This window comes from Macaca fascicularis, chromosome 1 (genome assembly GCF_037993035.2).
Source record: "Macaca fascicularis isolate 582-1 chromosome 1, T2T-MFA8v1.1".
NCBI lineage: Eukaryota > Metazoa > Chordata > Mammalia > Primates > Cercopithecidae > Macaca > Macaca fascicularis.
In genome coordinates, this window is record NC_088375.1 from 63,376,316 (window position 1) to 63,403,494 (window position 27,179).

General features: G+C 45.9%; 1 protein-coding gene across 1 annotated transcript in view; it reads right to left on the reverse strand.

The window, feature by feature from the left end:
- Positions 1–276: 276 nt before the first annotated feature.
- The window catches only part of ELK4 (ETS transcription factor ELK4), a 96,836-nt gene continuing 69,933 nt past the window's right edge, over positions 277–27,179 (reverse strand). The window contains exon 9 of the transcript XR_012432182.1: positions 277–4,433. The gene's annotated coding sequence lies outside the window, so the exon portion shown is untranslated. The remainder of the gene's footprint in view (positions 4,434–27,179) is intronic.

Consider the following 27,179-nt stretch of genomic DNA (forward strand, 5'->3'; position numbering starts at 1 on the left):
AGCTCAGACCTGCCGGCAGAGATGGCCTTGATTACAACAGGTTTTACCAAGAACCTGCTGTGCATCCAGTGCTGTGCTAGGCACTGACATACATCTGTGAACAAGATGGACAACCCCTATTCCCATAGAGCTTATGTTCCAGTGGAGGTTATAAGACGTTATCCAAATCAACAGGCATATCAAGGGGGTCATAAGTGTGATGAGACAAAATAAAGCAGGGGCAGGGTTGAGGGGGAAGAATGTGATAGCATAGGGTGGGGAACTGCCTGGTCAGGGAGGGACCTCTCCATCGGAAGTGAGCTATGGGCTGGGCATGGTGGCTCACACCTGTAATTCCGGCACTTTGGGAAGCCAAGGCAGGCAGATCGCTTGAGCCCAAGAGTTTGAGATCAGCCTGGGCAACATATCGAGACCCTATCTCTATTAAAAAAAAAAAATTAGCTGGGCATGATGGCTTATGCCTGTAGTCTCAGCTACTCAGGAGGCTGAGGTAGGAGGATCACCTGAACCCAGGTCGAGCTGCAGTGAGCAGTGATCATGCCACTACCGTCCAGCCTGGGCAATAGAGTAAGACCCTGTACAAAAAAAAAAAAAAAAAAAAAGTGAGCTAAGTTGTGTAAGGGGGCCAGGTGGACTGTCAGGGACAGAGTATTCCAACAAAGGCCCTGAGGTGAACATGCTTGAGAACGAGTGAGAGGCAGTGAGGCCAGGGCAGAGTGAGCCAGGCAGCATGGCAGGAGGGCTGGATCACATGGGGCAGTGGCTCTGCCCATTAGATCCACCTGGGAAGTGTTTAAGATGCGCTGCCATCCGGCCCCAGCTCAGATTGATTCAGATGACCCTAACATGTAGCCAGGGTTGAGAACCGCTCACTCTTGCGGGGGCTTGTGGGCTGTGGTGGGGGTTCTGGATTTTATTCTGAGATGGGAAGCCACTGGCCTGTGTTTTTAAAGGCTCAGAGGGTCTAATAGGAGATGTCAGTCCCTATGAGGACGATGCTGGGGCAAGGAGAGGAAGGGTCTCCCGTGTGGTAGTAGAGCAGCAGCAGGTGTGGTGGGAAGGGGGAAGGGAAGCACCTGCTCTCCTGTGTTGCTGTGAGAGGGACTGTCATCCTAGTCCCAGGGAGGGCCACAGAGGCTCTACGGTTAGGTAACCTGCGTGGCCACACAGGGAGTAAGGTGGACTGTCAGTTCCAACCCAGGTCAGCCTACCTGAGCAGCTGCCTCTGGGCAGGTGTCAGCGCTGGCACGGACATCCCACCTCAGTTGTTTGCATGGAGAATGGGCATCTGGTTTCCAGGGACTGGGAAATCTTTGCCTTCTGGTCACCTAAAAGCATTGTCTGACAGGCAGCCAGTAGGCACCTGGGAGTTGGGCAAAAGTCACTGTCCCCCACCCCACCAAGTGCCCCCTGCCATCACCCAGCCCCTCTTCTGGACCCTCAGAACCTCCTGCCATCTGCCAACTAAAGGCATCATTGGGTGCCGGGGCCCTGCTCCCACCCTAGCTGTGGAGGCCCGGTGGCTGGCGTCATTGCTGATGGTCAGTGCCCAGACTCCAGGCGAGTGTGTGCCAATTCTCCCAGACAGGACGGGTGGGGCCAAGGGTAGCTCTGATGAGATTGCAGGTGCCACATGGCCACTTCCACTTCCTCCCTTGCTTTCGCCTCTCCCTTCCTCCTGCTTCTTTTTCCTTCTCTCAGTGCCCCTTGGGGGCACTAGATATTACTCAGTGGGCGGCCCTGAGTAACTGAAATCCAGAGATCAATAATCTGACCCAGCCTCTTCTCTAAGGAAGGAGATTTTTAGCCTCTCCCTTGAATCACCCAAGCTTCCAGATCCTGAGGTGTGTTCTCAATGCCAAGCATCAACCCTTGCTCCTGCACCCGTGGGCCCTTCCTGGCGATGTGACGCAAACATGGAGAGCTGAAGCATGGACAGGGCGTGGCTGGGAGGATCCCCGCTGCCCTCCTGCGTGTGGTCAGCACTCCTGCTTGCCCCTTTCTGGGCTAGAAACTTCTAGCCCAGTTCCTCATCTTCCTGTCTTCTCCAGAGCTCCTCCCTCCCTAATTTACTCATTATCCACCAGATGGTTCCAGACTCTGTGCCGGGCTCTGTTTTCAGTACCCAGGATACAAACTTGACTCTGACTTAGACCCCACTCCTAGTAGCTCAGCGTCTCAGAGGCGGCTAGGATGTAATCTTTTATTCCTCTCAGCTTCTTAAGGTCTCAGCTACTTGGGGGAAAGACAGTTGTCCATTAGTCATTCTATTAAAATTTGCCAAGTTTTTTTTTTTTTCTTCGAGAACAATAAAATGTTTTAATGTCCTCATGTTTTCCCTGGAGGAGGGATTGGCTGAGTCCTGGGTTCCTGGGGAGAAGGAATCTTCCACAACCAGGGAAATATCACACAGGCTCCAAAATCACACAGACTTGGATTCAAATCCCAGCTCTACGGCTTGCAAGCTGTGTCAAGTTGGGAACGTTCCTTAACTGCTTTGTGCCTCAGTTTCCCTTTCTGTAAAATGGAGATAGTGATAACACCTGTTTCACAAGGTTGTGAGGATTTAAGAATGAATATTCAGGCCGGGCGCGGTGGCTCATACCTGTAATCCCAGCCCTTTTGGAGGCCAAGGCGGGTGAATCACTTGAGGCCAGGAGTTCGAGACCAGCCTGGCCAACATGGTGAAGCCCCGTCTCTACTAAAAATACAAAAATTAGCCGAGTGTGGTGGTGGACACTTGTAATCCCAGCTACTTGGGAGGCTGAGACAGGAGAATTGTTTGAACCCAGGAGGCAGAGGCTGCAGTGAGCCGAGATCGCGCCACTGCACTCCAGCCTGGGTGACAGAGTGAGACCCTGTCTCAAAAAAAAAAAAAAGAAAGAATATTCAGGAGGGGCCTGACCCAGAGTGCTAGGTAAGTAAGTTTCACATCCTCACTCTGCACACTTCCACCCACTTCTCCACAAGCAGGAATTCCAGCTGTCTCCCTCCTGGAAGTAAAGCGGAAGATCATATGCTTTTATTTCTTGCATTCTTCACTCTTGATAAGATCTCAATCAGCAAGAATGTATTAAGAACATCCTACTTAAAATATTTTGCAAGACTTTTAAAATGACCTCAACCCAGAGTTTTTCTCCATGGGAGCTTTAAACGTAGCTGGGAAAGTAAACATGGAAAGAGAATTTATGATAAAAGGCACTGGGTCAGTGTCACTCAAAGTGAAATCTGCTGCCTCTTGAGGTAGTAAATGCTTTGTTCCCCAGACTGGGAAACCACTTGGGAATTCCAGGGGCACCACTGCCTCTGGTACGTCTTGCCAGGTTCCTGAGGAGGCAGCGGCCAGATCTGCACCCGGCCTGACCCTATTCCTTGGATCTTTCTTTTTTGTTGTGTGGAGTAGCAAAGTGTAACTGGCAGATGAGACATTCCTCAGAGAAGCCAGATGAATGTGGCAAAGCATGATTCTGGGCTAGACAAACACCATTCTCCTTGGATTGCAGGATGCCAGGGGTATCCTCTCAGTCCTGTCACTGGCTTTGAGGCCAGACTTGGCTTTTCAGGACCTAGGACTGATTCTGGGGTGTGGGAATGAACTAATCTGGGATTTTTTTTTTTTTTTTTTTTTTTTTTTTTTTTTTTGAGACACAGTCTCACTTTGTTGCCTAGGCTGGAGTGCAGTGGTATGATCTTGGCTCACTACAACCTCTGCCTTCTGGATTCAAGCGATTCTCATGCCTCAGCCTCTCAAGTAGCTGGGATTATAGGCATGTGCCACCACATCCAGTTAATTTTTGTATTTTTTTTTTTTTTTTTTTGAGACGGAATCTCGCTCTGTCGCCCAGGCTGTAGTGCAGTGGCCAGATCTCAGCTCACTGCACGCTCCGCCTCCCGGGTTTACGCCATTCTCCTGCCTCAGCCTCCCGAGTAGCTGGGACTACAGGTGCCTGCCACCTCGCCCGGCTAGTTTTTTGTATTTTTTAATAGAGAAGGGGTTTCACCGGTTTAGCCAGGATGGTCTCGAACTCCTGACCTCGTGATTCTCCCGTCTCGGCCTCCCAAAGTGCTGGGATTACAGGCTTGAGCCACCGCGCCCGGCCAATTTTTGTATTTTTAGTGGAGATGGGGTTTTGCCATGTTGACCAGGTTGGCCTTGAACTCCTGGCCTCAAGTGATCCACCTGCCTCGGCCTCCCAAAGTGCTGGGATTACAGTCATGAGCCACCATGCCCAGCCCTCAATCTGGGATTCTTAACGTTGGAGTTGATGAGAGTAGGAGGGCCACCTCGGAGAACAGGGGATGGGGCCAGAGGTTAGGGCTCAGTACTGTTTCCTGCCTTGGGCGGATGGCTTGAGTGGGTGCCTTCAGCCACCTGTGATTCCACACCTCTGGCCAATGTTCCACTTGATAATGGAATTTACTGCCTGGCTTCTCTGTAGAAGAAGAAGAGTGGGGGTGAGACAAGGTTGAGATTTACAAGCAATAGAGGCAGTCCTGTGCCAGGCTGCCTCAGCCTGAATCCTGGCACCACCGCATCCTAGTTGTATGACCTTAGCCACATAGCATGGCTTCTCTCTGCCTCAGTTTCCCCACGTGCAAAATGGGGTGATCATAGGATGAGTGTGGATTAAATGAATTAGTATATGAAAAGCACACAGAGCCCAGGCACGGTGGCTCATGCCTGTAATCCTAGCACTTTGGGAGGTCAAGGTGAGCAGCTCATGAGGTCAGGAATTCGAGAGCAGCCTGGCCAACATAGTGAAATGCTGTCTCTACTAAAAATACAAAAATTAGCCAGGCATGGTGGTGCATGCCTGTAATCCCAGCTACCCAGGAGGCTGAGGCAGGAGAATCACTTGAACCTGGGAGGCGGAGGTTGTGGTGAGCCGAGATTGTGCCACTGCACTCCAGCTTAAGCAACAGAGCAAGACTCTATCTCAAACAAAAAAAAAAAAAAAAGAGGAAGGAGAAGAGAAGAAGAGGAAAAAAGAGGAAGAAGAGGAAGGAGAGGAAGAAGAGGTAGAGAAAGAGGAGGAAGAAGAGGAAGAGGAAGAAGAAGAATAATTTCCTGGTCATGTAGAAAGCACTACACAGTGTAAGCTGTTGTTATGTCATCTTTCCCTGAGGGTAGAAGCAGGCATCACCTGCCTTCTCTGTGTCACTGTGAGGGCTGTGACCAGGAGCCAGAGGTTTCTTACTAAAAGGAGGAATGGTTCCGTGGGGCACACAAGTGAATGAAACCCTTTCTGTGTATGGAGAACTACCTATCTTCCCAAAATGCCATTAGAGTTTGGGAATTCTGGTGTCACTTATTCTAACAGATAGATGTTAGGCAAAAGGCGATGAACTTAACAAACATTACCTAAATTTTAAAACTTTTTAAAAGTTAAGAGACATTTATTAAAACTTTTGGGAGCCAGGCACGGTGGCTCACGCCTGTAATCTCAGCACTTTGAGAGGCCGAGGCAGGTGGATCACCTGAGGTCAGGAGTTCAAGACCAGTCTGGCCAACATGGTAAAACCCCGTTTCTATTAAAAATACAAAAATTAGCTGGGCGTGGTGGCATGCACCTGTAATCCCAGCTACTCAGGAGGCTGAGGCATGAGAATTGCGTGAACCGGGAGGCAGAGGTTGCAGTGAGCTCTAGCCACTGCCCTCTAGCCTGGGCAACAGAGTGAGACTGTCTCAAAAAACAAAGAAAAAAAAAACTCCTTGGGTCCAGGTCCAGTGACTCACACCTGTAATCCCAGTGCTTTGGGAGGCTAAAGCGGGAGGATTACTTGAGGCAAGGGGTTCGAAACCAGGCTGGGCAATATAGCAAGACCTTGTTTCTACAAAATACTTAAAAAGTAGCCGGGCATGGTGGTGCATGCCTGTAGTCCCAGCTACTCTGGAAGCTGAGGCAGGAAGAGTGCTTGAGCCCACGAGTTTGGGCTGCAGTTTAGCTCTAATTGCACCACTGCACTCGAGCCTAGGCGACAGAGCAAACCTTGTCTCAAAAAAAAAAAAAAGTCTCCTTGGCTTAGACCACTCTGTGAAACACTAGAGATTCAGAAATAAATAGAGTGTTCTATCCTCAAGGAATTCACAGCCTGGTAAAGGAGAGAGACATCGGTTGCAGAAATAACAATGGCTTTGAAGTGGGCTTTGGTATCTGCATTTCACAGATGTGGTAGAGATTATCCCAGAGATTGTAAACAGCTGCCCAGATGACTTGCTCCTTCCACCTCCCTCCACTGCCCTTCCTCAGCCCCTGCAGTACCTACCTGGTTTGCAAGCCTCATAAACTGAGTTGGGCCTCACTGCTAGGCTCATAGCGGTGAATGAAAATATGAACATGAAATGTCTGCTGCGTCAGGAACTTGCTGGAACCCACTCTTGCCTGATCAGCTCTCCCCCTTCCCTTCCATGCAGCAGCAGGCACCTCAGGGCTACCTCTGCTGCCTTGAGCTTAGACTTCAGACTCAAGTGCTCATTTACAGTCACGGGGTACAGCCAATCTTGTTTCCAAGGTGATTCCAAACTCTACTCCCCAACCTCCACCCCTAGGTGTTCCTGGGCTGCAGAGGGGCTCCAGAGAGGCTTCAGGACATCCCGCTGACTGTCCCACTGTAACCACTAAGGGTTGAGCCTCCTCGCCAGCAAGGTGCCTAAGCCCCTTGGACCCTGGCTCTGACTTCTCTGCATACTCTACAGTCTTGCTACTAGACCAAGGACCCATTTTCCCTGAGGGCACCTCTTTTCTCAAGCCCTTGTGCCTGAGTCTGTCCACGTTCCCTCTGTTTGGACTTCCTTCTTTCCTTCCAGTTCCCTGCAGCACCAGTTCCAGTTTCAGTCACTGCGCCTTGGGCAAACTCCCTCACTCGGCTGAGACCTTGGTGCTTCTGTCCCTACAGTGAAGGTGGGCCCTGGATGCCCTCAGAATCTCATTCTTGCTCCTGGATTTTACATAAACGTGTCTGCTGTCACTTTTGTGTTTTATAATCCCCCCTCTTCTTCTTTCAAACATGCCTCCAACTCCCTTCCTCCAGGAAGCCTTCCTTGATCAGCCCTGTGAATACTCCCATATGCGCTCACTTCTGTGGTAGCAAGTGGGTCTATGCCAATGCTGGTGCCAAGGGGTCCACAGGGGCCTTAGCTCCCTCATAACCTCCATTGCCTGAAAGGCCACCCGAATACCTACAACCTAAGTAAAAAACAGAGCTTAGCATAGGAACAGTGACCACTTCTCAGTAAATTTCCCAAACATTCTCCCAATCCCCAACCAGACTTACCCCAAGCCAGACAGTCTAGAAATTCTAGCTGTCTATAGTCTACACTCTTTTTTTTTTTTTTTTTTTTGGAGACAGAGTCTCACTCTGTCACCCAGGCTGGAGTGTGGTGGTGTTATGTTGGCTCACTGCCACCTCCATCTCCATCTTCTGCCTCAGCCTCTCAAGTAGGTAGGACTTACAGGCACCCGCCACCACACCCAGCTAATTTTTTGTATTTTAGTAGAGACGAGGTTTCACCATGTTGCCCAGGCTAGTCTTGAACTCCTTAACTCAGGCAATCCACCCGCCTTGGCCTCCCAAAGTGAAAGGATTACAGGCGTGAGCCACCACACCCAGCCTAGGCTACACTCTTGTATCTAGGTTTTCAGTGTCTTAAGTCTTTTTGAGGTTTAAGTTGTAAGCTGCCTGGGTTGAAAACGGCCATGCTTTCTAATTCCTGACTGTGACCTCCCCCAGTGGCTTTGTCAGGGTAATGACACCACTTGGTGACCAAGTAATTTTTAAAATAATTATTTGGGTTTTTGTTTGTTTGTTTTTATTTTTTGAGATGGAGTTTCACTCTTGTTGCCTGGGCTGGAATGCAATGGTACAAACTCAGCTCACTGTAACCTCCGCCTCCCAGGTTCAAGCAATTCTCCTGCCTCAGCCTCCCAAGTAGCTGGGATTACAGGTGCATGTCACCACGCCTGGCCAATTTTGCATTTTTAGTAGAAACAGGGATTCACCATGTTGGTCAGCCTGGTCTCGAACTCCTGACCTCAAGTGATCCACCTGCCTCAGCCTCCCAAAGTGCTGCAATTATAGGCATGAGCCACCGCACCTGGCTAATATTTTTAGTAATTACGAAAATGCTTTCATGCCCAGTAGCCCTTGTTGCCTCACCTTCTGTGAGGGAGACAGAGCATGCACGATTTCCCCAATTCAGTGGATGGGGAAACTGAGGCTTTGGGATTTTGAACTCCTTGCACATGGTTGGTTAAGTGGCAACAGTTGGCCTCCTATCAGGCACACCCCTGCCCCAACCCTGTGCACCATAGGTCAGTGACTCTGAACTGCTTTATTTGCCAGCTCAGGTTTTAATCCGTTTCAGCATCAGGGCAGTGAGCAGTGGCCCCAGGGCTGGCAGGAGAGCCAGAATAAGCAGATTTGACTTCTAATCTGACTCACCCAACTGGTTCAGAATGCAGCCAAGCGGGGAAATTTGGGTGAGCTCCTCCTCTTCCCCTCCCTTGCTTGCTCTCAGAGTTGTCCTCTAGCCCCTCTCTCTACCCTCCCCACCCCCCCATGTAGGGGCGGGGTCCTAGGAGGATGTGAGCCCAGGGCCGCGCGGGCGGGATGTTTTTCTCCTCGGCATTGTTCTCCCATGCCCATTGTATGCGCTGAGAGCAGCACGTCACCAAGTCGCCTGGCAAGCTGTCAGCAGAGCTGGGGAATGTTTCCGGAGTGGACTAACCCGTTACGAATGGCCGAAACTTTTTAAAAGCGCTGGCATTTCTTAGGATGGCCAGACTGGGAGAGCCAAAGAGAAGGAAGGACTTGGAAACTCCTGACTTTGAGGCTAAAGGTCCCAGGGACCTTGGCAGACCCATGGTTTGCCAAGAGGGCCGTTCAGACTGGGCCTGCCACCCAGTGAGGGATCTGGAAATGTCACGTGGAGGGGAAATGGCAGGTGGGGCAGTGGATGGAGGGCTCAGCTGGAAGTGTGGAGGGAGTCAAAATTGTATTATAGTTTGTTTACAACACCTGACCCCAACTTGGAACTTGGGATGGCTCACACCTGAGTATGGGAAAGGACCTAGTCACCTTTGAAAGCTTCACTGAGCTCCCCACAGAGGAAATGGAAAGTCAGAATTGTTTTGGAGCAGGTCAGTGTTTGCCAGTGGGTGGGCAATGCTCAGCGCTCCCAGCTCTTTCCTCCCAGGGAAAGTATTCCTCTATGCATCCCTCTCTTTACCACTAGACCGGGGACGCCATCTCTCCGAGGTGCTTTGCGTACATTTCCTCATGGTTTGATTGGTCTTGTGAGGATCAACTCACAGCAAGACCAATAAGCTTGTGTAGTAACCCATTTCTTATAGATGAGGAAACTGAGTTTCACAGAGGCTGAGATTGCTCCAGACCACACAGCTACTTTGTGGCAGAGCTGGGACTGGAACCCAGGTCTGTGACACTCCAAAGTCCATGTTCTATGACAGAATTTCTCAAGTATTCATGTGCATAAGTGATGACTGGGGTGCCAGCTGAGAGTGCAGATTTCTGAGCCCTGTCCCCTCTTCCTCATCCTAATTTAACAAATCAGAGTTGGGGGCAGGGATCTGTATCTTTGACAAATAACAGGTGACTCGGAAGCTGCTGGGGCACAGGTTGAGAAACACTGCCTTGGGGCTCTGTTGTTTTTTGAGACAGAGTCTTGCTCTGTCACCCAGGCTGGAGTGCAGTGGCGTGATCTTGGCTCACTGCAACCTCCATCTCCCAGGTTCAAGCAATTCTCCTGCCTCAGCCTCCCAGTTAGCTGGGATTACAGGCATGTGCTACCACACCCGGCTAATTTTTTGTTTTTATTCTCCAATTTAAAACTTTTAATTAAAAAGTAAACTTTAATGTCAAAAATGCAAATTTGGGGAGGGCAGAAGTATCACACACAAGGCTGTCATGTCACACTTGGAGGGTTGCACAGCAGACTGGGCAGAGGTGCTCCTCACATCCCAGACGATGCGGGGGCCGGGCAGAGGCGCTCCTCACTTCCCAGACAGTGGGCAGCGGGGCAGAGGCGCTCCTCACTTCCCAGACAGTGGGCAGCGGGGCAGAGGCGCTCCTCACTTCCCAGACAGTGGGCAGCGGGGCAGAGGCGCTCCTCACTTCCCAGACAGTGGGCAGCGGGGCAGAGGCGCTCCTCACTTCCCAGACGGTGGGCAGCGGGGCAGAGGAACTCCTCACTTCCCAGACAGTGGGCAGCGGGGCAGAGGCGCTCCTCACTTCCCAGACAGGGTGGCGACCAGGCAGAGGAACTCCTCACTTCCCAGACAGTGGGCAGCGGGGCAGAGGCGCTCCTCACTTCCCAGACAGTGGGCAGCGGGGCAGAGGCGCTCCTCACTTCCCAGACAGGGTGGCAGCCAGGCAGAGGAACTCCTCACTTCCCAGACAGTGGGCAGCGGGGCAGAGGAACTCCTCACTTCCCAGACAGTGGGCAGCGGGGCAGAGGCGCTCCTCACTTCCCAGACAGTGGGCAGCGGGGCAGAGGCGCTCCTCACTTCCCAGACAGGGTGGCAACCAGGCAGAGGTGCTCCTCACTTCCCAGACGGTGGGCAGCGGGGCAGAGGCGCTCCTCACTTCCCAGACGGTGGGCAGCGGGGCAGAGGCGCTCCTCACTTCCCAGACGGTGGGCAGCGGGGCAGAGGCGCTCCTCACTTCCCAGACAGGGTGGCGGCCAGAGAGAGGTGCTCCTCGTTTGACGCCTGGCCAATTTTTGTATTTTTAATAGAGACGGGGTTTCACCGTGTTGACCAGGCTGGTCTTGAACTCCTGACCTCAGGTGATCTGGCTGCCTCAGCTTCCAAAGTGCTAAGATTACAGGCATGAGCCAGTGCACCCACCCGGGACTCTGTTTTATGACTTCAGCCAAAAGAGCAACAACCTGGTCTGAAAACACAGGCGCAGCCCAGGGCCCTGCGGAGCCCTCAAGGGGTGGCCCTCACCCCTCACTCCACCTTCGCCTATGGAGTGAAACCCAGGAGAAGTAGCCCAGGCTCTCAGAAGGCAAAGGACCCATCTTCTGCCTAGAAAATCTCCCATTGCACTTTATAACATTTTCAACCCCCAAAAGAGAAACCTGAAACACACCGGAACATTTATTCATCCCTCAGAGGTTTATGGGCCCCTTGCGATGAGTAAGGGGTTGGGACAGATACCGCTCAGATGGGTAAAGCAAGTTTCTCAGAGATGGGTGCATCAGGACCCTCCTGTTTCAGAATTATCTGAGGGTTTGCTAAGAATGCAGAGTCCTGGACCCTACCCAGACCTCCAAAGTCAGAATCCCTGGGGGATGAACTCTGGGAATCTGCATTTTAAATACTCTCCTCAAGCAATTTTGTAGCAAGTAGAAGTTTGAGAAGCGGTTTCCTGAGAGTCTGGGAAGGAAAGGAACTGGGAACGCTGTAGCTTTGGGTCCTGCGGGTTAAAAACCATGGTAAGACACCCAAACTACATTTGTCAGCCAGGAATCCCTGGGGTGCAGCTGCGGATTTGTGAAAGGAGAGCTGCATGTGGCATGTGGAGGTCTGGGTTTGAATCCTGGCTTGGCTACTCTGTGATTCTGGGCCAGTGACTTAACCTCACGGAGCTCAATTCCTCACATGCCAAATGGGATACTCTAGTCCACTTCCCAGCATCACCACGAGGACCTAGTGACATGCCGCAGCTCCAAATGAACAGCGCGGGCTTGTGCTGGAAGGAGCTCATTCTGCATGATGTGGCTCTAGGCAATGCCATCAATGGGCTCCTAGTAGCCTCGAGCTGGAGCAGACCCACATCACTTTGCTGGGGAGCCAAGGCCTGGGGTGGGGTGGCTGGTTAGAGTTCAAAATCAGACTCTGGACTCATGGGGTGGCCCAGGGTACCCAAAGAGGGTCAGAGCTCAAGCTGTGCCTCACAAGACCCTGAAGAAGACAGTATAGCCCTGGCAGGATAGCCTTGTGGTTAAGGGCATAGGTTCTAGAGCCAGAGGGCTCAAATCCTGGCTAGAGTACTTGCTAGCTGAGCGACCTTGGGCCACTTACTTCACCTCTCTGTGCCTCAGTTTTCTTATGTGTAATATGGAGATATAAAAAACGTACCCACTTCCCTGACACAGGGGAAAAGCCCTCAAAATATGTCACACATATTAAGCCATTATTGACTATTAATGGAAGGATTTTATGCATGGGGAGTCTTTTAATAGTTGACTTCATAGTTGTCTGTGTCTGTGGAGGGCTGTGTGCCCTCCACGTCCAAGTTTCCCCCTGGCTGCCCTAATCTGGAGATGATGGCGAAAATGGAGCCAGACGTCCAAGTCTTCCAGCTGGGATTTATCCTCTTGGTAAATCTGCTAGGATATAAGGATGAGGATGAAAGCAACGGCAGCCAGATTAGGAAGCATCTTTATTAGTATCTCTTAAACCAAGGCTTAAGAGAAAGCATAGATGGACATAAAAGAAATTCAACACTTGCTCTTCTCTTTTTTTTTTTTTTGAGGCAGAGCCTCACTCTATTGCCCAGGCTGGAGTGCAGTAGCGAAATCCTGGCTCACTGCAGCCTTGACATCCCGGGCTCAAGCCATCCTCCCACCCCAGCCTCCTGAATAGTTACAACTACAGGTGTGCCCCAGCATGCCTGGCCAATTATTTTACTACTTGTAGAGACGGGATCTCAATATATTGCTCAGGTTACTCTCTAACTCCTGGGCTCAAGGAATCCTTCTGCCTTGGCCTCCCACAGTGCTGGGATTACAGGTATGAGCCACTGCACACGGCTTGCTCTTCTCTTCCATTTCCTTTAGGTTCAGCCAGGGCATTGTGGCTCACACCTGTAATCCCAGCACTTTGGGAGGCCAAGGTGGGTAGAGCACTTGAGATCGGTTCAAGGCCAGCCTGGCCAACATGGTGAAACCCCGCCTCTATTAAAAATACAAAAATTAGCTAAGCGTGATGGTGCACACCTGTAATCCCAGCTACTCGGGAGGCTGAGGCATGAGAATTACTTGAACCCAGGAGATGGAGGTTGCAGTGAGCCAAGATCATGCCACTGCACTTCAGCCTGGGTGACAGAGCAAGACTCCATCTCAAAAAAAAAAAAAAGAAAGAAACCGGCCAGGTGCGGTGGCTCACACCTGTAATCCCAGCACTTTGGGAGGCCAAGGTGGGCAGATCACCTGAGGTCAGAAGTTCAAGACCATCCTGGCCAACGTGGTGAAACCCCATCTCTACTAAAAATACAAAAATTAGCTGGGCGTGGTGGCACGTGCCTGTAATCCCAACTATTTGGGAGGCTGTGGCAGGAGAATCCCTTGAACTAGGGAGTCAGAAGTTGCAGTGAGCCAAGATGATGCCACTGCACTGCAGCCTGGCAACAGAGTGAGACTCCATCTCAAAAACAAACACAAAACAAAACAAAACAAAACACCCCAATATTTCCTTTAGGTTCAACTTCCATGTGGACTGGGGGCAGGGCTTGGGTAAGAGATGGGTGCAGGCAGTCTGTGAATTACGGGATCTTTGCATGCTGAGAAACTGGGAAGGAATGGGATTCTCGGCCAGCTATGCTCTTCTCCATGAATCTGCTAAAAGGCAAGGAAACATCTCAAATCCTCTGAGAGGAAAAGAGACAGATTGGGGTTGGGCCCTGCTTCAGTCACTCCCCTGCTCCTGTCTCCTCCCCTCCTGCCCAATTTTCTTCTGGACAGGTGCAGGCAAGGAGACTTGGAAGGTTCCCAGGAGGGAGTGGAAGTGTCAGGACAAACGTGTTACCTGGGCTCCCAGCCCCACTTTCTCCAAGATTACTGATGGGATGTGAGAAAAAGCCCTCCTCCTGCCCCTCTCCTGAGGCCAACCAGCCGTCCCGGGAGCCCCTTCTCCTCCAGCTAGACCTCTGGGGGTTGGTCAGTACCCATCCTTGGTTTGGAAGATGCAGCTCTGTCTGAAGGATGCTGCTGAGTCGAGGGCCCCCCAAGTGGAGAATAAGCACCACAGCACGTCTGGCAGAACACCCTGAAAACAGTGATGCACAGAAAGGAGACACCGTGGTGAAGAGACGCCTGTGGCCAACTCGGACTCTTGTAACCCAGCTGTCTCACAGAAGGTGGAGGAAGCAACAAGGGCTTGTGGTCATTCGGCCTGCATTTGCCAGCACTTGGCACACCCCATGAGTCAAGGCGGGGGCCATCCCAGGTGGCAAAGAAGACAAGGTCCACACCCACCAGGAAGCCAGGTCATTGGGAAACAGTTGGCTACATGGGCACAAAGGAAGGAGCCGCTGATTCTATCTGGAAGGGGGTGACATACGAGCTGCACAGTGGAGGCTAGTTCGCATTTCTGCAGGACAGAGGAGAACAACCAAGGGGCCATGTTCAGAAACCACCGATCCTGCTGTGCTGGGGGAGGTTGGGAAATGATAGGGGAGGAGGATGGAAATGCATTGAAGACACTGAGCTTGGTCCTGTGCACCATGTGGAGAAGGGCAGCATCCATTATTTTTTTTTCTGATTATTAGAATTGATATGTTTATCATACAAAAATTGAGGGAGAAACAGAAATAGGATAAAGAAAATTAAAATCACTCGTATGCCAACTACCTATAAATAACCACTGCTAGTTAATATTTTAATGCTTTTGTGAACCAAGAATTTTCTAGGGCAGGTGTCAATTAATTTAGAGGTTTATTTTCGCCAGGTTAAGGATGCATGCCCAGAAGACAGATCTGTGCCTGTCTCCAAAGATGATTTTGAGGGCTTCAATATTTAAAGAAGAAAGGGTGGATGTTGGCGAAAGAGGAAGAAATTTTTAAAAGGCATGGGGAGATAAAAGGCGAATGGTTGCATTCTTTTGAGTCTTTGATCAGCGCTTCACGTGTGAGAGGTGGGTAGAGGTGGGTAGAGTCACCTATGCACTCATCTAGCTCAGCGAATCTGCATTTTTACATAAGATAAAATAAACATAGGGGCCAGCATGGTGGCTCAAGCTGTAATCCTAGCACTTTGGGAGGCCAAGGCAGGTAGATCATTTGAGCTCAGGAGTTCGAGACCAGCCTGAGCAACCTGGCAAAACCTAATTTCTACAAAATATACAAAAATTAGCTGGGCATAATGGCACATGCCTGTGGTCCCAGCTACTTGGGAGGCTGAGGTAGGAGGATCACCTTCCATCTTCCAGCAAGATGGAAGCTGCAGTGAGCTGTGATCACGCCACCACGCCCACTCTATAATCTCTTGCTTTTATAAACAGTGCTGCAATAAATAACTTGGTACATATGTCATGTTTTACATGTACAACTCTGTATGCCGGATAACTTCCTGGAAGTGAAATTGCAGGTCAAAGGGCAGGGACAGTTATAATTTTGGTGGATATTGCCAAATAGCTCTCCATAGAAGTGATGTTAATTGCTTTAAAATGTCCTTCTTTTGCTGTAAATGAGGGTCACAAGCAAGTCTGAATTTAGAGGCAGTAAGGCTGGATTAGGGGAGGGTCGGCAGGGACCAGCTAGGAAGCTGCTACAGTCGTACAGGATAAATCGCCTGGAACTGAACTGTGGGCCAGAACCACTGGACTAAGGCAGTAGAAGAAGCTGGAGCCCTGAATCCAAGGAACATGCCAGACTTAGAACTGACAGGACACAGACATAATTGGCATTTGGAGATGAGGAAGCAAAGGTCTCTGACACGGACGAGTGGGAAGCTGCATCTGAAGTCAGAAACTAAAGTAGCCCAACAAGCTGGGCGTGGTGGCTCACATCGGTTATCCCAGCACTTTGGGTGGCCAAGACAGGAGGATTGCTTGGGCCCAGGAGTTCAAGAACAGCCTGGGCAAAAAAGGCGATCCCTGTCTGTATAAAAAATACAAAATTTAGCCAGGTGTGGTGGTGCGGTGCCTGTGGTCCCAGCCACACAGGAGACTGAGGCTGGAAGATCACCTGAGCCAGGGAGGTGGAGGGTGTAGTAAGCAGTGGTCACGCCACTGCACCCCAGCCCAGGCAACAAAGCAAAACACTTTCTCAAACAAAACAAACAAACAAAAAAAGAGCGCAACAGAGAAGGAAGGAGGCTCTCAGATTTCAGGAACCTCTGTTTCACACAGGGAGAGATATTCATTATGACGATGAAACTCTCAATTTGTTTCATTCTCCTATGTTAGGAGAATGACCATTCTGAAAAAGATAAAACATACACATTAAAAGGGAATTGAAATTTTCCATTCATGGGCCGGGCACAGTAGCTCACACCTGCAATCCCAGCACTTTGGGAGGCCAAGGCAGGTGGATCACCTGAGGTCAGGGGGTCGAGAGCAGCCTGGCCAACATGGTGGAACACTGTCTCTACAAAAAAAATACAAAAAATTAGCCAGGTGTGGTGGTGCACGCCTGTAATCCCAGCTACTCGAGAGGCTGAGGCAGGAGAATCGCTTGAACCCAGGAGGCAGAGTTTGCAATGAGCCAATATCGCACCACTGCACTCCAGCCTGGGCAACAGAGTGAGACTCCAAAAAAGAAAGAAAAGAAAAGAAAAGAAAAGAAAAGAAAAGAAAAGAAAAGAAAAGAAAAGAAAAGAAGAAAGAAAGAAAGAAAGAAAGAAAGAAAGAAAGAAAGAAAGAAAGAAAGAAAAAGAAAGAAAGAAAGAAAGAAAGAAAGAAAATAAAATGAAATCTGCCAGCTGACCAGGCTGGCTCACTCTTAAATATGAAAAGACAAAGATCGTCAGACATTGAAAAATGACCTTAACATGAAAAAGAGACAAGGATAAATGGCGGTGGTGGTCAGGGCAGTGCTCCATAAGAAAGAGAAATAATTTAGGAAACGGAAGACAAAAGAACATTTTAAATATTTCAGGCATTCTCAGATAGATTGGAGAGGTGTTACATCCCTAAACAAGGACAGGATACTATGAAAAGGAGTAATCAGAGAGTAAGTGTGAACTACTGGAAATTAAAGATAGGATCACAGAAATAAAAAAGTCATTAGAAGGTGTTGGAAGGTAAGAGAATTAGTTGTATATCTAAATGATAGTATATCTAGATCCTAAAAATTTCCTTAGAGGTAAAAAAAGAAAGAAAGAAAGGTTACCTAAAAATTTCCTTAGAGGTAACAAAAGAAAGAAAAAAGAAAGGGTACCTCTAAAAATATAGGCATCAGAGGCTGGGCATGGTGGCTCATGCCTTTAATCCCAGCACTTTGGGAGGCCAAGGAGGGTGTTTCACCTGAGATCAGGAGTTCGAGACCAGCCTGACCAACATGGAGAAACCCCATCTCTACTAAAAATACAAAATTAGCTGAGCATGGTGGCACATGCCTGTAGTCCCAGATACTCAGGAGGCTGAGGCAGGAGAATCACTTGAACCTGGGAGGCAGACGTTGTGGTGAATTGAGATCTCACCATTGCACTCCAGCCTGGGCAACAAAAGCAAAACTCCGTCTCAAAAAAAAACAACAACAACAACAACAAAATATATATATATATATGTGCGTGTATATATATTTGCCTCTCTCTCTCTGTATATATATCTATATATATATATGCATCAGACTGGCCTCAAAATTCTCACCAGCAAAGGCTAGAACTATGCCTTCAATATTCGATGACCAAAGCAATTTTCAACCAAGAATTCTATATCTGTCCAAATTACTATTCAAGTGTGAGGGTGGAGCAATGATACTTTCAGACACGAGGGACTCAGTAAACCTATATACCACACACTCCTTGAGAAATTAAAGATGTGGTGCAGCAAAATGAGAGCATAAACAAAGAAGAAACAAGTAGAAGAAAGGAAGAAAAGGAGGGAAAGAGGGAGGGCTGCCCCAGGCCAACACCTACACCTGTGTGGCGGAAGGACAGAGGGCTCTGTGTAACCAGTCCTGAGAAATAAGGCACCTCTACTCATTAGATGGAAAGGCGGGAGCAGACTTGAATAAATAACAAGGGCATTATTAAAGAATAAGCCTGGCATGGTGGCACCTGTCTGTAATCCCAGCTACTTAGAAAGATGGCTTGAGTCCAGCCTGGGTGACATGGTGAGACTCTGTCTAAGAAAGAGAGAGAGACAGAGAGAGAGAAAAAAGAGAAGGGAAAGAAGAAGAAAGAAAAAAGGCAATTCGAAACTCTTATGAAAAACTAGAAGAAATGAAAGAAAATTCATCACAGGACATTGTGTGGCTCTGTAATAAACAATATTTACATTGTCACAAAATGTGAACACTATTTATTGGATTTAAACATTACAAACAACCGATAAGCAAAGCACAGAAGACCTAATTATGGTGAGAAAATTAGAACATAAATGTTGTCAACATTGAACATTTAAAGTAAATGTGCCGGGCGCGATGGCTCATTCCTGTAATCCCAACACTTTGGGAGGCCGAGGTTGGTGGATCACTTGAGGTTAGGAGTTCGAGACCAGCCTGGCCAACATGGCCAAACCCTATCTCTACTAAAAATACAAAAATTACCGGGGCGTGATTGTGCATGCTTGTAATCCCAGCTAGTTGGGAGACTAAGGCAGAAGGATCACTTGAACCCAGGAGGTGGAGGTTGCAGTGAGCCAAGACCATGCCACAGCACTCTAGCCTGGGTGACAGAGCAAGACTCTGTCTCAAAAAAAAAAAAAAAAAGAAAAAAAGTAAATGTTCAGGAGACAGAAGTTGGGAAGGGCAGCCTAAAGGGAAAGGTAGGAATGATGATATCTTTATCCTATAAACAGTGAGTCAAAACTACTATCAACAGCTAGTGGGATGAAAAATAAAGATGTAGTCACTTAAAGCAACAGAGGTAATTGACAGATTTATTTTTATTTTATTTAGAGGAATTAAATAAGAACAGTTATATATACTGACAGTAGGGTGGGGGGAGGGTTGTTTGGATTAGATATGTGAACTAAATCCTCATTTTTTATAAATTATTATTATTATTATCATTGTTTTGTGTGTGTGAGACAGGGTCTGGCTTTGTCACCTAGGCTGCAACCTCCACCTCTGGGGTCCAAGGGATTCTCCTGTCTCAGCCTCCCAAGTAGCTGGGATTACAGGCACGTGCCATCACACCCAGCTAATTTTTTGTATTTTAGTAGAGACAGTTTCACCACGTTGCTCTGGCTGGTCTCGAACTCCTGAGCTCAGGCAATCCACCTGCCTCACCCTCCCAAAGTGCTAGGATTACAGGCATGAGCCACCGTGCCCCGCCTCATTTGTGATAGTTATAAATTAATAGAGGATGTTTAAACTTGAAAAACCAAGGAACAGTGGCATTAGCATATTATTTAGAGATATGGAAGTTACTCCCAGAATAAAGAGCTAAAAGAGTTAGAAGCAGTTGCCTCTGGGGAGCAAGACTAGAGGTGGGAGGGATGAGGTAGGGGACTGTAAGCTCTTCTGATCTAGTTTATTTTTAACCATGTGCATGAATTACTTTGATATAAAAAATTTTAAGTGTGTCACAAGACAGTTACAAAGGTGGAGGGTGAGAGCTTTTGTGGCCATAGATGAGTTCTGGGGGCCCGATTCAGGTGAGACACTGGAGTCATGAAATCCCTTGCAGGTAGGACTGAAAAACAACCTAGATACATGAGGACACTGGAGATAGGAAAACATTCCGATTTTTACCAGGAGACAGAAGGTATTTCTGGAAACTATAGACCAAACGGCTCAATATAGAATCCTGGCAACATTCAAGCACAGATTATTAAACAGATGGCTTGGGAGTGCTTTGTGACTTTTTATTTATTTATTTATATGCCACCTCATTCCAAAAAAAGGAACCTGTAGTGGCTTACAGAAATACATACTATACTACAAGATAAAAACATTTCTTTAAATGAGGAAAGGGTCTCAAAAAGTTAAACACAGAGTTACTATCTGACACAGCGAACCACCCCACTAGTATGTACCCAAGAGAACTAAAGCATATTCACATAAAAACTTGTGCATGAATATTCTCAGCAGCATAATTCATAACAGCCAAAAAGTAGAAACCCAAATGTCCAACAGCTGATGAATGTATAAACAAAATGTGGTATGTCCATACAGTAGAATACTATTCAGTCATAAAAAAGGAATAAAGTACCGATACGTGCTACACCATGCATGAACCTTGAAAACATTATGCTAAGTACAGGAAACCAGACACAGAAAGCCACATACTGTATGATTCCATTGATATGAAATATCTAGAACAGGCAAATCCACAAAGACAGAAAGTAGGTTGAGGGGAAGACAGAATGAGAAGTGACTGCTAATGGGTATGGAGTTTCTTTTTAGGGTGATGGAAATGTTCTGGAATTAGTAATGATGGTTATACAATCTTGTAAATACACTAAAAACCACTGTACACTGTATACTTTAAAAGGGTGAATATTATGATATGTGAATTACCTCAATTAAAAAGCTTTATTGTAGAAAAAGTTCAGGAAAGGAGGGTGTGTTCGTCCATTCTCACACTGATATAAAGACATACCTGAGACTGGGTAACTTATAAAGAAAAGAGGTTTAATTGACTCAGTTTTGTGGGCTATACAGGCTTCTGCTTCTGGGGAGGCCTCAGAAAACAATCATGGTGGAAGGCAAAGGGGAAGCAGGCACATCTTCATATGGCCAGCAGGAAAAAGAGAGCAAAGGAGGAGGTGCTACACACTTTCAAACAACCAGATCTCATAAAAACTCACTCTTGAGAGAACAGCAAGGGGGATGTCTGCCCCCATGATCCAATCACCTCCCATCAGGCCCCTCCTCCAACATTGAGAATTATAATATGACATGAGATTTGGGTAGGGACACAGACCCAACCATATCAGAGGGTGAAGAGAAAAAGACAAAAAATAAAGTGGAACCAAGTCAATGTGTAACACATACACCACAAAATTCTTTATGAGTGATAAAGATGGACCATGGCTTTGATCTTGAGATTTGCAGCAGCTACCACAAACCTGGAAAATAGTGTTAATTAAATGATTCCTGGAATCCATAAGATAAACATGAACTGGTTGGTCAGGAGGATCATGGCCTTTTTTTGGTGCTGATGCCCAATAGGTATCTCTTCGTTGTGTCTTCATAAAGAGGACCCATTGACAACAACATCTCTCCATACCTCCAGTGACAAGAGTCACACAGTTATATCCTAGGGTTACTCAAATTGGACACAAAGCCCAAGTATAATTCAATAAACGCACTTTAGTGCAGGGCCTAAATGGTACAGGATATGCAGGCAGTTCTTCAGTGGTAAAATGTGGATTTTCTGGAGCAGTGGTTTCCAACCCTAGCTGCACATTAGGAAGCCCTGGGAACTTTTGCAAAATACCAACACAGGACTCCACCAACCAGAGATTCTGACTTTTTCTTTTTTTCTTTTTTTTTTTTTTTTTTTTGAGACGGAGTCTCGCTGTGTCGCCCAGGCTGGAGTGCAGTGGCCGGATCTCAGCTCACTGCAAGCTCTGCCTCCCGGGTTTTTACGCCATTCTCCTGCCTCAGCCTCCCGAGTAGCCGGGACTACAGGCGCCCGCCACCTCGCCCGGCTAGTTTTTTGTATTTTTTAGTAGAGACGGGGTTTCACCGTGTTAGCCAGGATGGTCTCGAACTCCTGACCTCGTGATCCGCCCGTCTCGGCCTCCCAAAGTGCTGGGATTACAGGCTTGAGCCACCACGCCCGGCGATTCTGACTTTTTCTATGTTTCCAGGGGATTTTAATATATAGCCAAATCTGAGAACTGGAGATCGATACATTGTACATTTTTCATGAAATCCTCTATAATAAATACTATTTCTTGCCTCGGAGTTTCATCAACTCAAGGTTATAATACTTAAACACATTTTTATGTAGCTAATATTTTCTGAATGCCAGCTATGTACCAGGCAGGTGCTGCGCTCTAAGATGTAAGGATAATTGTGTGACCTAATCTCTATCCTCAAGGAGCTGATACAGTATTGATTCGGGTTACAGACACCTCAGCTGCTCTTCATAAGGGAAGGTGGTGAGGAGATGCAGAGAACAAAAGGCAGGCACCCGGGGCAGCTCTGGGTGGGCGGAGCACTCCCAGAAGAATGAACAACTTAGCTGAGTTCCAAAGGAAAGACTAATTACGAAAAAGTGGGGTGGGAGACTGGTACATTGTGGTCAATATTTTTCTCAATAATTTGGATGACTAGGAGGCGGAGCTTGCAGTGAGCCAAGATCACGCCACTGCACTCCAGTCTGGACCACAGAGCCAGACTCCGTCTCAAAAAAAATAAAATAAAATAAAATAAAATAAATAATAATTTGGATGACTATTAGTAACCATTCTATATGAATGTGAGGTGCCATGATTACTCAAGAACATCTGGAGGACTAGCCCCTTGCTACGTGACTGAATGGGAGACAAAAGTGCACCCGTGGACGAGAGGAACTCAAACCAAAATTGACACTCTGGATCAGGGGAAGGCAACTAAGAAGTGTGAGCAGTGCCACCCTGAGTGTTTTAACAGAGGCTTCACATGTGTTATCGTGTAATCCTACATTGACATTTTACAGTTGAAGAAAATCAGCCTTATAATGTCAAGGTAGCTGCCTTGAGTTGGCACAGCCAAGTGTGTAGCCAGAACTCAAGTCTAACCCTGTCTCACTCCACGGTCCAGGTTCTTTCTGTTATTCCACATGTATCAAGTCCTGTACTTAGATTCAAAGAATCAACTGCTCATAGACAAGTTAGGAAGTCTTGGTTCAACTGCATTTTCTGTGGGGGAAAATGTTAACAGCTATCAGCTTATGCAATAGTCTTAGATGTGTGTATTGGAGTTGAATGTGAGAGGCAGAACATTCTCGTGGGAAGGATCCAGACTTTCGAGTCAGGCAACGCAGGCTCAAAACTTAGCTTTGCTACTTATGCTGTGTGACTTTAGGGAAGTTACTCTGCTTTCCTGAGCCTCACAGTCTTCTTCTCCATAAAATAGGGATAATAATGCCTACCTCACAGGACCATTGTGAAGATTAAAGTTAATGTATATGCATGGGAATGTTTTCCAAGATAGACCATATGTTAGGCCACAAAATAAAGTCCAATAAATATTAAACAATCAGACTGGCTAGGCTGGGCATGATGGTTCACGCCTGTAATTCCAGCACTTTGGGAGGCCAAGGCGGGCAGATCACTTGAGGTCTAGAGTTCAAGACCAGCCTGGCAAACATGGTGAAACTCCATCTGTACTAAAAATACAAAAATTAGCCGGGTGTGGTGGTGTACGTATGTAATCCCAGCTACTCAGGAGGCTGAGGCAGGAGAATCGCTTGAACCCGGGAGGCAGAGGTTGCAGTGAGCCAAGATCGTGCAACTGCACTCTAGCTTGGGCAACAGAGAAAGTCTCCATCTAAAATATATATATATATCAGGCTAGCTACGGTGGTTCATGTCTGTAATCCCAGCACTTTGGGGGGCAAGAGGATTGCCTGAGCCCAGGAGCTCAAGACCAGCCTGGACAACATAGAGTGAGACCCCAGCTCCATGAAAAAAAAAAAAAAAGAAAGAAATTGAAACCATACCAAGTATTTTCTCAAACTACAATGGAGTGAAACTAGAAATCAATAACAAAAGGACCCCTGGAAACTATACAAATACATGGAAATTAAATAATACATACTTGAACAATCACTGGGTCAATGAAGAAATTAAAAAGGAAATAAAAAAAGTCTTGAAACATGAAAATGGAAACACAACATACCAATACCCACAGGATGCAGTAAAAGCAATACTAGGAGAGATGTTTATAGCAATAAATGCTTATATCTAAATAGTAGAAAGGTTTCAAATAAACAACCCCATGATGCTCCTCATGGAACCAGAAAAGCAAAAACAAATTGAACCCAAAATTAGTAGAAGCAAAGAAATAATAAAGATCAGGGCAGAACTAAACAAAATAGAGACTAAAAATAGTACCAAAAGATGAAAAACATGAAAACTTGTTTTTTCTAAAGATAAACAAAATTGACAAATCATTAGCTAGACTAAGAAAAAGAGACACCCAAATAAATAAAATCAGAAGCCAGGCACGGTGGCACATGCCTATAGTTCCACAACTTTGTAGGCTGAGACACGAAAACGCTTGAGGCCAGGAGTTCGAGGCTACAGTGTGTGATGATCGTGCCTGTGAATAGTCACTGCACTCCAGTCTGGGCAACAAAACGAGCCTCCATCTCTTAAAAAAAAAAAAAAAAATCAGAAATGAAAAGGGAGACATAATTGACACCACAGAAATACAAAGAATCATTAGAAACTATTATGAACATCTATATGCCAACAAATTGGAAAACCTAGAGGAAATGGATAAATTCTTGAATATATATAAACCACCAAGATTGAGCCAAAAAGAAAACCTGAAGAGACCAATAATAGGTAACAAGATTGCAAGACTGCACCAATCATGCCACTGCATTCAAACCTGGGTTACAGAGCCACATCCTGTCAAAAAAGGAGAGGGGAGAGGGGTCTTACACAAATTCTTCTCAAATTATTCCAAAATAATTAAAGAGGAAGGAATTCTTCCAAACTCATTCTACGAGGACAGCATTTGATACCTACCTAATATCAAAAACCAGACAAGGACAAAACAGAAAAAGACAACTATGGGCCAATATCTCTGATGAACATAGATGCAAAAATCCTCAACAAAATATTAGCAAACAGAATCCAACAACACATCATAAAGGTAATAATACACCATGATCATGTGAGATTTATTCCAGGAATGCAAGAAAGGTTCAACATTTGCAATTCAATAAACATGATACATCACTTCAACAGAATAAAGGACAAAAACCATGTGATGATAGGTACAGAAACAGGATTTAAAAAACTCTACATATTCTCATGATAAAAACTCTCAACAAATTAGATTTAGAAGAAACATACCTCAATACAATAAAGGCCATATATGACAAATCCACAGCTCACATCATACTGAATGAAGAAAAGCTGACACCCTTTCCTCTAACAACTAAAACAAAATAAAGATGTCTATCCTCATCACTTTTATTCAACTAGTACTGGAAGTCCTAGCCAGAGCAGTTAGGCAAGAGAAAGGAACAAAGGGTATCCAAATTGAAAAACAGGAGTCAAATTGTCCCTTTGCAGACAACAGGATTTTACATAGAGAAAAATCTAAAAGACTACACACACACACACACACACACACACACACCCTCTTGGAACTGATAGATAAATTGAGTAAAGTTGCAGATACAAAATCGACATACAAAAATCAGTAGTATTTCTATATGCCAATAATTAACTAGCTGAAAAAGAAATCAAGAAAGCAATCTCACTTATAGTAGCTACAATAAAATAAAATACCTAGAAATAAATTTAACCAAGGAAGTGAAAGATCTCTACAATGAAAACCATAAACACTGCCGAAAGAAATTAGAGACACAAAAAAATGAAGACATCTCATGCTCATGGATTAGAAGAATTAATATTGTAAAATGAACATACTACCCAAAGCAATCTACAAACCCAGTACAATCTGTATCAAAATACCAATGACTTCTTCACTGAAATAGAAAAACAATCTTAAAATTCATATGGAACCACAAAAGACCCTGAATAGCCAAAGCAATCCTGAGCAAAAAAAAAAAAAAAAAAAAAAAAAAGAAAAGAAAGAAAGCTGGAGGCATGACACTGACTTCAAAATATACTACAGAGCTATAGTGACCAAAACAGCATGGTATTGGTATAAAAATAGACACATAGACCAATGAAACAGAATAGAAAACCCAGAAATAAATCCATGTATTTTCAGCCAACTGATTTTCAACAAAGTTGCCATAAACATACCCTGGGAAAGGATAGTCTCTAGAATAAATGGTGCTGGGAAAATCAGATATTCATATGCAGAATAATGAAATTAGACCCTCATCTTGCACTATGTATAAAAGTCAACTCAATGGATTACAGACTCAAACATAAGATCCAAAACTACTAGAAGGAAACATAGGGGAAATGCTTCAGGACATTGGTCTAGGCAATGATTTTATCCATAAGACTTCAAAAGCATAGGGAACAAAGACAAAAATAGACAAATGGGACTATATAAAATGAAAAAGCTTCTGCATAGTGAAAGAAACAATCAACAGAGTGAAGAGACAACCTGTAAAAAGGGGGAAAACGTTTGCAAAGTATTCACCAACAAGGGACTAATATCTAGAATATATAAGAAACTCAAACAACTTGACAGAAAAAAAAAAATTAAAAAGTGGGCAAAGGATAAAAAAAAAATAGACATTTCTCAGAAGGATACATAAAAATGGCCAAACAAATATAGGGAAAAATGCTCAGCATCACTAATTATCAAGGAAATGTAAATCAAAACTGCAATAAGATATAATCTCACCCCAGCTAGAATGGCTGTCATTAAAATGATAAAAAAAAAATCAATGCTGGTAAGAAGGCAGAAAAAAGGGAACTCTTATACACTATGGGTGAGAATGCAAATTAGTAAAACCATTATAGAAAATAGTATGAAGGTTCCTTAAAAAACTAAAAATAGATCTACCTACCATACAATCCAGCAATTCCACTACTGAGTATTTATCCAAAGAAAAGAAAATCAGTACATCAAAGAGCTATCTGAATCCTCATGTTTATTGAAGCTCTATTCACAATAGCCAAGATATGGATTCAACCTAAATGAACATCAACAGATGAATGAATAAAGAAAATGTGGTTTATATACACAATGGAATACTATTCAAACATGAAAAATAATGAAATTCTGTTATTCACAGAAACATGATAAGTCTGGAAAGCATTCTAGTAAGTGAAATAAGTTCAGGCACAGAAACATAAATGTAGCATGATTACATTCATGTGTGGGAGCTTAAAAAATTGAGCTCATAGAAGTAGATAGAGATAAGACTGTGGTTATTAGAGATTTATAAGGGTAGGGGGATGGGGAGGATAGGGTGAGGATGGTTAATAGATACAAAGTTACAGCTCGATGGGAGGAATAGGTTCTAGTGTTCTGTAGCACTGTAGGGTGAACATGGCTTACAATAATTTAGTGTATATCTTTGAATAGTTAGAAGAGAGGATTTTGAATGTTCACAACACAAAAAAATGATAAATATTTGAGATGATAGATATGCTTATTGCCCCAATTTGATCATTACATACATTACATACATTATACCTGTATCAGAACATCACCCCCTG